This window comes from Camelus bactrianus, chromosome 10 (assembly GCF_048773025.1).
Source record: "Camelus bactrianus isolate YW-2024 breed Bactrian camel chromosome 10, ASM4877302v1, whole genome shotgun sequence".
NCBI classification, from domain to species: domain Eukaryota; kingdom Metazoa; phylum Chordata; class Mammalia; order Artiodactyla; family Camelidae; genus Camelus; species Camelus bactrianus.
In genome coordinates, this window is record NC_133548.1 from 43,885,265 (window position 1) to 43,900,630 (window position 15,366).

Genomic DNA, 15,366 nt, shown 5'->3' on the forward strand with positions numbered 1-15,366 from the left:
AGCATCCTTCCCCACAGCCCCATACACTTCCTGACATGGTCCCTCCAAGTTTGCTGCAATACCTCTGTACGTTCCTGCAAATACTCACACACACACACCCCTCCACCTGCCAGAGCGCTGCACATGACCAGGTCACCCATAGCCTGTGCAGACCAGCAAGCGGCTCCACTGGACCCTGCAAACACCTAGTCCCTACATGGTTCTAGAGAAGGACCTTGCAGAGACCTGAGAGGAGCAGCCTGGGCCCCACACAGTCTGCGGGCAGGGAGAGAAGGGTGGGAACCCAGACCCTGCAGGTCCCCCAGTGGCTGAACCTAGGGCTCCCACTTTGCCGCAGCTCTTGCCTTCTCTTGGTGTGTCTCTAAGAAGCGTGTGTCTCTTCCCCATTTTCCTATGCTGGGGAAAACATCTCAAATAGGTCAGGGGACACCATTCTCTGTCTCCTTTTTAGCCGAGGGAAAGTATAACCAGAGAGGAAAAAAAAGCCAGTTCATTTAGTTTCAATTTCTGTGTTACCTGAGGTGATCGAGCTGGGTGTCTGTGTCTAATTAATACAGTTTCATACTGACCATGCTCTAGGGAGTCTGGTTTTTGCCCTCAACATCCACAGCCTCCCTTTCCCTTCTCGATTCTCCAAGGATGCTCCTATTTTTAGAAGCACAGATTCAGCTCTGGAAGGTCACCTCGCACAACCTCCCTCCTTGACCGTTTCTGCGGGAGGATGAGGCGAAGCGAATCTGTTTGGTCACTAAGGTGGATGGATTGCTCTGTATCTTCGAGCATTGCCAGCTATGTGTAAATAAATGACCTTCTCTCACAAGCGGGCCAGGCTCTCCTGGTCCCTGGAGCCCTGACATCCAGAGACCCAGGTGGCTGGGTCTTTCCCTCTGGGGTGGAGGTGAGGGGAGAGATGAGAATTCTACAGGAGTCGGGGTGTCACATGGGACAGGTGCTGGACTGCTTTGTGCTGCTAGGTTCCTGACCCCAGGGAGAGGGTCTGCTCTCACTGCAGCATCTGACCCAGCTTCCTGCCAGTGGCAGAGAAAGAGAAGCAGCAACTGTCCCCACCAATTACCTTTTCCTTCTATACTCCCTGGCCTATTCCTCTACCCTTTGCACAAAGGCCCAGACACCTGTTCTTCTCTTAGAGAGCTTTTCACCACACCTGACTCACATCCTGCACCCCAAATCCTAGTTTGACACAGTAACCCAAACCATGCCTATGAAGCTTTATCAACATCATCATCATCATCCATCGTCATCATCTTTTCAGCATGCAGTTCCTCCAGGGCGCACCCTGCACAAGCTCTGCAGGGCTCAAGATGTGATGATGCATCCACTCTGGTCCCTGCCCTCAAGGCCAACGCACATAGTTGAATGTGATGTGTTGGGTTCCTTTTGTGCTAAGTCCATTTTTTTTCCCAACATAAACCTCATTCACAAATATTTATATGACATAGCTGTTTGCTCATGAGTTAAAAGAAAGAAAAATCCCAAGCTTCAGACTTGGTTATGTGTTAAGAATGTGAACGATGGCTCAAGTCCACATTTGTACTTTCAAAAAGCCCCGGCAAATTAAAGAAGTAAGTTGCCAAAGAGAAAATGCTTGATTTCCAAGTGCTTTCAAAATAAATCATTTAAGATCAAATAAACTATGAGAGTAAAAACAGTGATAAAATTCAAATAAAAAAATTTTTAAAGTAAAATAGTAAAATATCTCCTTTTCTTATGTGCATATCATCTATATCACTCTTTGCCCCAGAGTAACACTGTGAATAACCATGCACATTTTTCTTTTCATCCATCCATCCTTCCATTCACTTATTCTTCTAGTATTTATTTAATATTTGTTGTGGTTGTGGTTGTTGAGCAGTGTTCTTTCCTATCGGGAACTGTTTTTGCAGCAGTGAACAGCAGATGTGGTCCCTTGAGAAGAGATGGGCTTGCTGGGCTCTGGAACAGGAGTGGAGGGCACCTAATGCTAACTCTGCTTTCTCTCCATCTGCTGATGCTGACTTGCAATTAAGAACCTATAAATCCTGATGTTTCTACACAGTCCCTTAAATCAGTGGTTCTCAACCAGGAGCAATTTTATTCCCCCGGGGGATATTTGGCATTATCCGGAGAAATCTTTGATTGCCACAACCAGGGAGGCAGGTGTGTTACTGACATCTAGTAGGTAGAGTCCAAGGATGCTGCTAAACATCATATAATGCACAGGCAGTCCCTCATGACAAAGAGTTCTCTGGTCCAGACTGTCAATAGTGTCTTACACAGAAGAGCTTATATTGCTGGTAAAAATTTCTCCAGAATGCTGATAAAAGATATAAAAGAGTGGTGGAGCATTTGGCTTCTTTTCCAGCTTGACAGAATTCAGATCTGCAGAAGTGCCACTGGTGGCTGAGTGCCCTGGGGGGTACTAGGGGAAGGAAAATGTCATACAAAACAATGCTTCATTTGCTCCTGCTTTGTGTGGCCAAGTTCAGTATTGTTGGCAAGATCTATTGGGAATTTATAGCAAGTGTTTGTGAAGTCTCCACTTGTCAGTCTGTAAACTCTGTGATAAGTTTGCCTGTAATGGTCTATGATAACTCTAGGTTTTGTCTAACCAGTGCACTTTTGCATTCCTCTTCTTGGGTTATTCTAGTGAGGTCTTTCCCAATTCCATGAAGTTCTAGAAGGGCTGCTGTAGGAATTCAGACTGATCAAAATGTTCAGGTCCCTGCCCACTGCTATCTGTTCAGGGATGAGTATGTAACCCAAGCAGGGAGATTTAGAATCTTCCTTGGGACTGAAAAATCAATACTGAGAAAAAGAAATGTTCATTTTATTGGGGTTACTCACTGGGAAGATATGAAACTAGAACTGTTGTCAGGTTCTTGTCTTATATATACTGCAAGTAGTATAGTATCACTTTCAGTTGGGCTGAGTATGTTAAAGATGTATATACTATAAACCCCAGAGAAATGACTAAAACAATACAATAAGAATTTATAGTTAATAAGCCAACAAAGGAGATAAAATAAATAAATGTTTTAAAAATATTAAATTAAAAAAAAAAGGCAGAAAAAAGGAAAGGGGGATGAGACCAGAAGAGACAAGTATGACAGAAACAGAAAACAAACAGTAAAATGGTAAATTTAAACTCAACTATTTCAATAATTACATTAAATTTAAATGATTCAGACTAGATAAAGAAGTTGCGGTATATTTATATAAAGGAATACTACTCAGTTGTAAAAAAGAATAACGTAATGCCATTTGCAGCAACATGGATGGACCTGGAGATTGTCATACGAAGTGAAATAAGCCAGAAAGAGAAAGAAAAATACCATATGACATCATTTGTATGTGGAATCTAAAAAGAAGACACAAATGAACTTATTTACAAAACAGAAACAGACTCAGACACATAAAGAACAAACTTATGGTTAACAAGAGGGAAAAGGGGTGGGAAGGGATAAATTGGGAGTTCAAGATTTGCAGATACTAACTACTATATATACATCAGATAAACAAGTTTCTACTGTATAGCACAGGGAACTAAGTATATTCAATATCTTGTAGTAACCTATAATGAAAAAGAATATGAAGAGGAAAATATGTATATATAGTATGACTGAAACATTATGCTGTACACCAGAAACTGACACATTGTAAACAGACAATACTTCAATTTAAAAAGTACACCTGCACAAACTTGAAAAAAAAGAAAGTATTCTGAAGTAAGTTGAAGTGAAAATACATCATTAAAATTTGTTGATGCAGCTAAAGCAGTACACAAAAGGAGATTTTATTTTATTTTTTAAAATATTTTGTTTATTATTGTATTATTTATTTTATTTTGGCGGGGGAGGAGGTAATTAGGTTTATTTATTTTTGGAGGAGGTAGTAGAGATTGAACCCAGGACCTCATGCATGCTAAGCATGCACTCTACCACTTGAGCTACATCCTCCCTCACAAAGGGAGATTTATACCACTAAAATGCTTATATTAAACAAGAAGAAAAATGTCAAATCACTGACCTCAGCTTCCACTTTAAGAAACCAAAAAAACCCCAAAAAACAAAAAACAAATTAAAAGCAAAATAAGTAGAAGAAAGGAAATAATAATGATTAGAATTAAAATAATGTAAAGATGTATATTTTAAACAATAGAGTAACCACTAAAATAACCAATAGGTACCTGTAATAAGTCATTATAGGAGATAAACTGGAACAATAAAAATACTCAATTCAGGGGGGAGGGTTTAGTTCAGTGATAGAGCACATGCTTAGCAAGCATAAGGTCCTGGGTTCAATTCCCAGCACCTCCATTAGAAAAACAAACAAACAAACCTAATCACCTCCCACCTGCAAAAAAAAAAAAGTTTAAAAAAAAATACTCAATTCAAAAAAAGGCAGAGGAAAAAGAAGAAAAAAAGAATAAAAGTACAGGTGGAACAACTAGGAAAGATGGATTTAAACACTACCATATTGATGATTATGTTAAATGTATATACCTAATAACTTCAACTGAAAGGATATAAATTTTCTGATAGGATCACAAAGCAAGACCCAATTATATGCTGTCTACAGGAAATCCACTTAAAATATCATGACAAAAATAGGCTAAAATATTAATATCAAAGAAGATTTTAGACCAAGGACTATTACCAGGGAGAAAGGGGATATTTCATTGATAAAGGTTAAAATCATCAAGAAGACATAATCTTAAATGAGTATGCTTCTAATAACAGAACTTTAAAATATATTAAACAAATCTGACAGAATTAAGAGGAGAAATACACAAACTCCCAAGTAGAGATAGAGATTCCAACACTATTCTATCAGTAATTCATTAACAAGCAAGCAGAAAGAAGTAAGGCTATAAAAAACTTGGAACAGTATTATCAACCAACCTAACTGATACTTACTCTAACCATTAACACGCCATCCAACAACAGCAAAACGCACATTCTTTTCAAATTTTCACCAAACATTCAGCAAGATAAACCATATTCTGGGTCATTTAAAAATTATCATTAAATTCAAGAGGAATGAAATCATATAAGTATATTCTCTGAGAGCAGCAAAATTAAACTAGAATTCAATCACAGTTATCTGAAAAGTCTCCAATTATTTAATAATTAAACAATACCTTTCTAAATTACCTACAGGTCAAAGAAAAAAATCACAAGACATATTAAAAATTATTTTGAATTAAATGGCAGTGGTTACATGACTATATACATGTGACAAAATTTCTACACTTAAAATTGGTTACCTTTACTGTATAGACATTAAAAATGGGATTAAAAATTTCTGAGAATACAGAATATGCCTTAATGGTTTCCACCATTTAAAACATTATCCTATCCTATGCTATCCCATTCGTGTTCAAATGCATCTGAAAATAATGCCTATTCCCTATTTGTAGGGGACAGATTTCTGTGTTAAATCAAGCTGGTTAATTTTGTATCCAATATCCTTCCTCCTGGAATTTAAATAATTTAATTTATTGCAAAATAAATCTATTAATTTCTTTAAATTAATTAAAATTAATTTAAAATATAGTTTTCTTTCTATTCCATTGTTTCATAGCCAAGTTATTAACAAACATTTAAACTATGGCCAAAATACGCTCATTTCTCTGCTCACTGCAGTTTCGTAAAACCTGTATCATCTCCCATTTTTAGATACACTTCTCATTTTGCCTGAGTGTGTCCTTGAATATTTTTTTTCCAGTGAGGGTTCACAGGTAGTTAAAGTAATCTTTATTATGTCTAATTCCTAAAAGAAAGTTCACTGGGCACAGAATTTAGGTTAAAGTTATTTTCTCTGTGAACCTTTTACATCGTCACAGTATCTCCTAGTACTTCATGTTCCAGCTGGGGTGTCTGATGCCATTCTTTTGTAGATTTTTTTTCCCTCAAGGAGGTTTTAAGATTGTCCCTTTGTACTTTTACTCTGTACTTGTACCTTCTGAAATTTCCCCAAAAGGTATTTAGATACCTTATTTTCAGTGATTTTTCTTGGTCCTCAGTGACTGATGCTAATTAGAATTTTTTCTTTTGCTTTAATCTTTTTCTCCAGTGATCTGTTGATCTGCTTGTTTATTTTGGACCTTCTGTTTCATAATGTTGGCTTTCCTCAGATTCTAGGACATCCCTAATTGTATTTATAACTGAAGAGTCAAAGCAAAAGCCTTTTTACTGCTTATCATTTTAGGAGGAGAGAGGCAATCTCATGTTTTCATCTGATGTATTTAACTGGAAATTCTGAGCAATTATTCTTTAATACCACTTGTATGTTATTAACATCACCAAAATTATTGAACTTTAGTTTTATAGAAGGTTACACAGTTAGGCAGAGCGAATCATTATCAACATACTTTTGATACTCCAGTCTTCTCAATATTTTTTTTGAGGACCAGTGTGTATACCACCCTCAGGTCTGATGATTCACTAGAAGGACTCACAGGACCCAGAAAGGCTGTTAGACTCACAGTTATGGTTTATTACAATACAAGGACATACTTAAAACGGCAAAGAAAAAAACTACATAGGGTGGACTCCAGGAGAAACCAGGCATGAGTTTCCAGATGTCCGTTTCCAATGGAGTCACACAGATAGCACTTAATTCTCCCAGCAGTGATGAGTGACAGCTTATGTGAAGTATTGCCAATCAGGGAAGCTTGCCTAAACCTTGATACCCAAGGTCCTTACTGTGGGTGGTAAGGAGCACCCAACCCACATGACTAACCTTGGCTGCTCAATCTTTACCCCCCTCATCAGAGGAGGGTCAGCATAGCCCAGGGCCCTTGGTGAACTGTAACAAGTCTCCACCATAAATCACATCACCAATATAAAATATTTGGTGTGGCCCAAGTTCTGTTATACAAAGAAATCTTACCAGTCAGGATATTTTAAGGGCTTAGAGGTTACCTTTCAGGAATCAGTCAAGGACTAGTCCTTTCTTTAGAATGTGCAGGGTTCAGGCACCCCAAGCTTGCTGAGTCAACCCTTTACTACATACACACACAATGCCCTCATTTCAACTTTTTTCACACATATTTTCCTGCACTGAAAAGGGGAGAAGTGCTTGTGATCCATATGCCTGTATACCCAGCCATCCCACATTCCCACCCAGAGATCAACAGTTGATGTCATGGAAGACATTTCTGGAAAGAGGTTAGTTAACAGGAGGGCCTGGCAGAGACGTTAGCTAGGATGAGGGGTGACCATAATGCAATTAAGCTAGAAATCTGTAATAAAAAGATAACTGGAATGTTTCTGTATGTTTGGAAACTAAGAAATACACTTCTAAATAAACCATGGGTTCAAGTAAAGTCACAGTGAAAATTAGAAATATGTTGAACTGGATGATAAAAATGAAAAGATTTCAAAATATGGAGGATGCTATGATACTGTGATTTATTATAAGAAACATATATATTTGGTCTCTGTCCCTGTTCCTGACACAGAGCTCCTGAAACCCTTGTAAATTCCCAAGACATAAGAGCACCAGGAGCATCTTTTGTTCCAGTGAGGCAACTGTGGGTGGGCTCCTTCATGGCTTCTGGATGGGAACTAGTCACCAAAAAGACCAAGCCATGATTAGAAGCTTGGCATTTTCAGCTCCAGCCCCCATTCTCCAGAGAGGGGAGAGGGGCTGAAAATGAAGTTAATAACTGATCATGCCTACATGACAAAGTCCCCATAAAACATCAATAGCATTGGTTCTAAAGAACTTCCAGGTTGGTGAACACATCCATACACCGGGAGGATGACACACCCCGATTCCATGAGAACAGAAGCTCCTGTGCGCAGGACCCTTCCAGACCTCACCCTATGTATCTCTTCATCAGGCTGCTCATCTGCATTCCTTATTACATCACATTTAATAAGCTGGTGAAAGTAAGTGTTTCCCTGAGTTCTGTGAGCTGTTCTAGCAAATAATCAAATCCCAAGGGGAAGAGACTCTGATTTGCAGTCAAGTTGAACAGCAGTTGTGGGTAAACTGGGGACCTACTACTTGCAACCGGCATCCTAAGGGGCTGGCAGTCTCATGAGTCTGAGCCCTTAACCTTTATCTCCAGGGAGACAGTGTCAGAATTTAAATTGTAGGACACCAAGCTGGTCTCGCAGAATTGCTTGCTGTGGGAATAACCTCAACATGTTTGATGTCAGATATGTCATAAGTGTGACAGTAGTGTGAGAGTAAACGAGAAACACACAGGAAGGGAACTGTAGGTTTTCCCCACATGAATGCTTAAAAATCAGCTTAAGGGAAAAAATTTAGCTTTAAATGCATAACATAGAATAAAATAAGGCAGATTAACAGTGACCAAAGCATCTGTCTCAAGAACTTGGAAACAGAACAACAAATTAAACCCAAAGTAGAAGGAAGGAAATAATAAATTAAAGAGCAGAACTTAATGAAATAGAAAAGCAAATATATTTCGAGAAAATCAACAAAGCCAAAAGTTAGCTTTGGGAAAGCTAATAAAAATTGCTAACTTTTGTCAAAACTGGGGCAGGGGAGAAAAGGCACAAATAACCACGTCATGGTTGAAGTGTGACACCACTAGGGATCTTTACTAAAAACATTAAAAAGATAATAAAAGGATTTTATAAACAACTTTACACCCACAGATTTTTTTTAACATTTTTTATTGATTTATAATCATTTTACAATGTTGTGTCAAATTCCAGTGTTCAGCACAATTTTTCAGTTATTCATTTAAAAATTAGACAAAATGTACAAATTTTTCAAAACACAAAACTTATAAAATCTATATAAGAAGAATGAAAGACCCTGAGCTTCTATGGCTCATTAAAGAAATTGAATCCATAATTAAACACCTCACTAGAGAAAGAAATAAAATTTCAGCCTCAGTTGGGTTCACTGGTGAATTCTATTAAAATTTTATGTAGGAAATAAAGCTAATAGTATGAAAACACTTTCAGTGAATAGAAAAAGAGAGAATACTTCCCAATTTATTTTTTGAAGATAAATTTGGGGTACCAAAATCTTGAGGCAGTCATTAAAAAACAAGCTAAATTGCAGACCAATTTCACTCATGAGCTGAGATTTTTTAAAAAAATTAAAATATTAGAAAACTGAATGCAGAAAAACATGAAAATGATAATACATTACTCATGTATGTTTTATCTCATGTTTACAGGGTTAATTTAATGCATGAAATTTTAAAACCATAATTGTCCATAGTAACAAAATAAGGAGGAAAAAATAATATAATTATCTAAATGAATGTAGAAAAATATGGTAAAATCAAGCATCTATTTACGATGAGAGTTTTTAACAAACCAGATATGGAAGAGGAATTTGCTTATCTGATAAGGGCATCTTAGAACAAGACTGTACCAATGGTGTACTTACTACTGAAATGGGAAAAGCTTCCCAATTAATGTCAGGAATAAGACACATTACTTCTGTTCTATACTGTACTTGAGGTCCTAGCTGGGGAAATAAGGTTTGAAAAAGAAAGAAGATGTATAAAGTTTTGACATGAAGAATTCATTCTGTCATTTATTGTTAGATGATGCAACGTGTAAAGAAATCTAGAAGAGCCTACAGATAAAGTATTAGAATTAGTAAGTATGTTTATTGATAATTGACGGGTTGATGGATATGAGATAAGTAAACAAAAATAAATTTCATTTTTATATACAAGAAAAAACAAGTTAAAAAACAGGAAAAAACCGCTCCGGATGGAGCGGGTGGCCCCATGGCAGCTCCTGACTGTGCAGCCTGTGTGTCCGCAGGAGGAGGACGCTCCCAGCCCGCTGTCTGAGGCCATTTGAATATGTTCCCCCATGAAGTGAAATAGACTCCCTGAAGTCTGAGTCCTGACAGACATCTCTGGTGAAAGGCTTCTTAGACAGTGACCCAGGACACAGCTCTACCAGCTTAACTTCGCTTGGAATGACCTTCTCCAGGGACATCCATGTTGCTGCAGATGGCGTTATGTTGTCGTTTTTGTGGCTGAGTGGTGTTCCACTGTGTGGATGTACTGCAACTTCTTTGTCCAGACATCTGTCGGTGGATGTTTGGGCTGTTTCCATGTCTTGGCTATTGTGAATGGTGCTCCTGTGAACATTGGGGTGCAGGTGTCTTTTTGAATTGGGGTTCCTTCTGGATGTGTGCCCAGGGGTGGGATTGCTGGGTCATATGGTGAGTCTATTTTCGGTCTTTTGAGGAGTCTCCATGCTGTTTTCCATGGTGGCTGCACCGGGCTGCATTCCCACTGGCAGTGTGGGACGGTTCCCTTTTCTCCACAGCCTCTCCAGCGTTTGTCATTTGTGGACTTTTGGATTGTGGCCATTCTGGCTGGTGTGAGGTGGTGCCTCGTTGTGGTTTTGATTTGCATTTCTCTGATGGTTGGTGGTGTTGAGCACTTTTTCATGTGCCTATTGGTCATTTGTACGTCTTCACTGGAGAATTGTTTGTTTGGGTCTTCTGCTCATTTGCAGATTGGGTTGTTTGTTTTTTTATTAAGTCATATGAGCTGTTTATACATTTTGCAGATCAAGCCCTTGTTGGTTTCATCTTTTGCAAATATTTTCTCCCATTCCCTAGGTTGTCATTTTGTTTTGCTATGGTTTCCTTTGCTGTGCAAAAGCTTGTGAATTTAATTAGGTCCCACGTGTTTGTTTTTGCTTTTGTTTCTAGTGCTTGGGTAGACTGTCCTAGAAGAACATTGCTAAAATTTGTGTGAGATGATGTTTTGCCTGTGTTTTCTTCTAGGAGGTTTGTTGTGTCTTGTCTTATGTTTGAGTCTTTGATCCATTTTGAGTATTTTTGTGTGGGGTGTAGGGGAGTGTTCTGGCTTCATTGATTTGCATGCAGCTGTCCAGTTTTCCCAACACCATTTGCTGAAGAGACTGCCTTTATTCCGTTGTGTGTTCTTGTCTCCTTTGTCGAAGATTGGTTGACTGGGAGTTTGTGGATTCATTTCTGGGCTCTCTGTTTTGTTCCATTGATCTATGTGTCTGTTTTTGTACCAATACCATGCTGTTTTGATTGCTGTGGCTCTGTGGTATTGTCTGAAGTCTGGGGGTGGGGGTTATTCCTCCAGCCTCTTTCTTTTTCTTTAGTGGTGCTTTGGCAATTCTGGGTTTTTTGTGATTCCATATAAATTTTATTATGATTTATTCTAGTTCTGTGAAAAATGAAGGACTTTTATTTTTAACTTACCAAAGAGGTTGCAAAGTTTATCAGTTAAAGTGTTTAACAAGTGTATTTGAAAACATGGAAATCGGTTTCCTGAGGTATGTTTAAATATATTCTGTCATGAAGAAAGTGCTTAATTTTATTAATTGATGGATTTTTGAATTTTAAAGCACAATTTCAATGTAAGAACACCTGTGGCCAGCATGGAGATTTCTCCTGCCGCTTACCCACCCAATATATAATACAAAGAAGGATGTAAAAATTATTTACTAATCATTTTGATAAATGCTAACTGTTGGTAAACCTTTAAAAGTCTGTTAAATTTATTCTTATTGAAGAAATTTCAAAACCTAAATATTCACCTACTTTCCTTTGAGGGTGGTCTGCAGTTAGTGGCTTGACTGCACAGAATAAAATAGCAAAAGGGAAATGTAACTTTCAGTGAAGAAATCTGGCACAGAGGTCCATGACCAAGTGATCAAGTTTAATGTCACCAGTGATGTCATGTGGGGACTCTGACTTGATGTGAAGAGTAGGGTGCTTCACCACTGTGCTCTTCCTCCCAAAAGTTTATAAGCCCAATTCAGTCATAAAAATATAAGAAAGTTCAAAATTGAAGGATGGTTATGGAATACCTGACCAGTACTTTTCAAAACTGTGAAGTTCATGAAAAACATGGAAAGATCAAAAAGATAGTAAGTAAGGAGACATGACAATTACTGCAGTGCAGCATATGGATTGGATGCTAGAGTAGAAAAAGGACATTAATAGAAAAACAAGTGAAATCTGAATAATATCTGGAGGTCAAGAGTAGAATGTACAATCTGGGTTCTTAGTTCTGACAAACAGACCATGACGATGCAAGAAAATAACATTAAAGAAAATTAAAACTGGGTGAGTGGTATACCCTTCTGGTACTATCTTTGCAACTGTTCTATAAATCTAAAAATATTCTTAAATAAGATTAAAATCTTACTAAAAATAGTCCGTCAATAATTGAATGGTCAAGGAAACTGTTACACGCATACACTGCAATATTTAGTAAAGGTTGAAAAGAAGACATTCTCTATATATACTAATATGGAACAAGTTACATGATGTACTTATGTAATGAAAATAAAATTTAAAGAATGAAAAATAAAACAGGAAAAAACCTTCACTTAAAATAGCATCAGCTGGGGGAGGGTACAGCTCAGCGGTAGAGCATGTGCTTAGCATGCACGAGGTCCTGGGTTCAGTCTACAGTTCTCCATTAAAAAAAAAAAAAGCATCAGAAAACAACAAAACCTTAGAATAAATTTATCCAAAATATCTACTATTTCATTACAGAAAAAATGATAAAGGATTATTGAGTAAGGTTAAGAAAGGTCTAAATAAATGAAGAGATAGACCATGTTCATAGATTGGAAGAACTCAATATCATACAGATAGTTTCCAAACTGAGCTACAGGCTAAATGTAATTTCAAACAGCTTACAATTTGACAAACTGATTCTAAGTTTAATTTGGACATGCAAAGTGCCAAGAACAGTCAAGATTCTCTTGAAGAACAAATTGGGAAATCTTACTCAACAGGATAGGAAAACTTATTAGAATGCTGCTGGACAACTGTAGCATTTGTGCAGGGCAAATAAACCCATGGACTGGTATAGAGAGCTCAGAAACCAACTCACGCATGTATGGATATTGGTCTTATGTATCTTATGTTCTCTTCATCAGCCTCTCCACCTACTCCCTGCTCTAGGCCCTACAACGCTGTCCTCTCCAAAAAGAAATAAAACCTGATGCATTTATTAAGAGACTTAAATGTGTGACAGAGTTTGCAACAAATTAGTGACAGGTACATGAACACACACACCCACACGGGGCAAATGAAACCAAGATAATTCATTCGTTCGTTCTTCATTCAACAAACATTCATGGAATGCAATAAATTGCCAGGCACTCTTCTGGGTGCTGGGAATCCATCAGTGAATCAAACAGGCGACAGTCCTTTGCCATCATGAGGCTTATAGTTCTTGTGTGTGATGCTAGACAATGAGCAAATTAATATACATACACACATATATATATACACACGTAAGTATACATACAACACATATATAATACAGAGAAGGAAAAAGTAGAGAAGAGGGATTAAGTAGTCTTGAACTAGAAAAGGCTTTACAGGAGAGTGCCTGTTGAGTGAAGACTTGGAGAAATGAGGTGAGAAAGCTAGGATTACAGCCAGCTGAGGGGATCCTACACAGACCCAGGAGCAAGTGCAGATACCCTGAAGTGGGAGTGGACCTGCTGAGTCTGAGGAAGGGAAAGAAAGGAGACAGTAAGAAAGGAAGAGGGTAAAAATGAGGAGGTCAGAGAGGTTGTGAGGGACCTGATCATGTAGGTTATCAGAAGAATTCTGCTTATGCTCTGAGAGGGAATGGAAGTCATTAGAAGGACTGAAGCAGACAAGTAGCACAATATGACTTGTATTTTAACAGGATCACTCAGGCTGCTGTGTTGAGAATAGTCTGAGGGGACGAGGGCAGCAGCAGGGCCGTCAGTTAGGAGATGACCGCAGTGAAGCTGCTGAGAGGTGATGTGGCTCGGTCCAGGGAAAGCAATGGAGGTGATGAGGTGTCATCACGTTCCGAGGATGAAACAACAGGATTTTCTAATAGATTACATGGTAAGAAAGAGAGTTGTCTAGGATGATTCCAGTATTTTTGGCCTGAGCTAATGAAAAGGCAGAAATGCCCTTAACCCTTATCTGTAAAAGGAGAGGGAGAAGGCACTGGGCTATGGGAGAGATCAAGACCTCGGTTTTGCACACATTCTGTGTGAGACCCAAATGGGGACATGGTAGCAATTAGATATGAGTATGGAGATTAGGAGGAAGAGCCAGGCTAGAGATACAAGTGACCAACTCCTGGGGGCGGGGTAGTGCAAAGAGAATGTAATCACAGCATGCGGTTCAGCTATAAACTAAGTTTACATAATAATGATACAGACATGACATAAACTATCTTCACAAATTTATGACATTACCATTTTGAGAAGATGGAGGAGGGAAGAGTATATGTGCTGGTGTGGTGTCCTTATGAGCTACATCCTCATCTTCCATAATAAAATTCAACAGAAATCAAAAACTAAAAACAAAGAAAATAGAGCATTTAAAAAATACGGAGTTATATTTTGAAATAGACAGGTAAAGCAGCTGTAAGGATTTGCTTCTAAAGAGTGGGAAATGAGGCTGGGGGTATAAACATGAAGAGGACTCGGTATTTAAAAGCCCCAAAGCTTGGAAATTTTGAGGCGTAGCACTAAATGAAGCTGAGTTCGTCTTAGCGCCTCGTCAGTTGGCAACCCTAGATAAGCTACATAGTTTCTCAGTTCTCTGTTCTCAGTTTCCTCATCTGGAAACTGGAATTAATATCTAAAGTACAGGATTGTTAAAAAGATTATATGAGAAAACCTGCATCTGGAGTAAATACTGAATATGAGCTGACAATTATTAGATTGTCATTTATTTGATTACATGTTCCTTACTCTCGCTGTGTATTCTCCCAGGGGAAGTCCCACTTACCCACCTCTCCCAGTGGCTGACACTTAGGAGTAGCTGATTCAATATTTCTTGGATTGATGCACAAATGAAGAGGAGGTGCAAGGGTTCTTGGATATCCGCTGCAGCCCCAGGAGCCTAGATGCCTGGAGATTTTGGGTCAAGCCACCATGCTATGGGACATCTGGTCACCACGCACCCTGATACTCCTCAGCACTACTGACTCACTGAGAAATCCTGTTCTTACAGAGTCTCTTTCAAAAACAAAAATGCTTTCAAGATACAGCAGCAAGAAATCATTATTTACCAAGGGGAGAGGAACTCCTTGTTACAACATTATTCTCAAATGTCATTATTCTCACTGTAACAGTCACACTGATGGCCCAAAGCTGGCCCACCTGCAACACGGAAGCTCTTAATGATTTGATCATTCAGTTTTTTCAGAAACTGTATGCCTAATACTTGCCCCAGACATGACAAAATTGGCAAAACACCTTCTTTTCAGTGACAGATCCTACCAATAATTAGCATGCACTGTTAAAATAACTGTTGGTTGCACTTTATTTATAGATATTAACATGATTAATTGCACAGGATGAAACTCTCTGAGCTGGTGCTGGGGTACAAGGGAACCCAGTAGCCCTC

General features: G+C 38.4%; 1 protein-coding gene across 2 annotated transcripts in view; it reads right to left on the reverse strand.

Moving 5' to 3' along the window:
• The window catches only part of SYT9 (synaptotagmin 9), a 176,064-nt gene that overhangs the window by 49,481 nt on the left and 111,217 nt on the right, over positions 1–15,366 (reverse strand). The gene's annotated exons all lie outside the window — the stretch shown is intronic.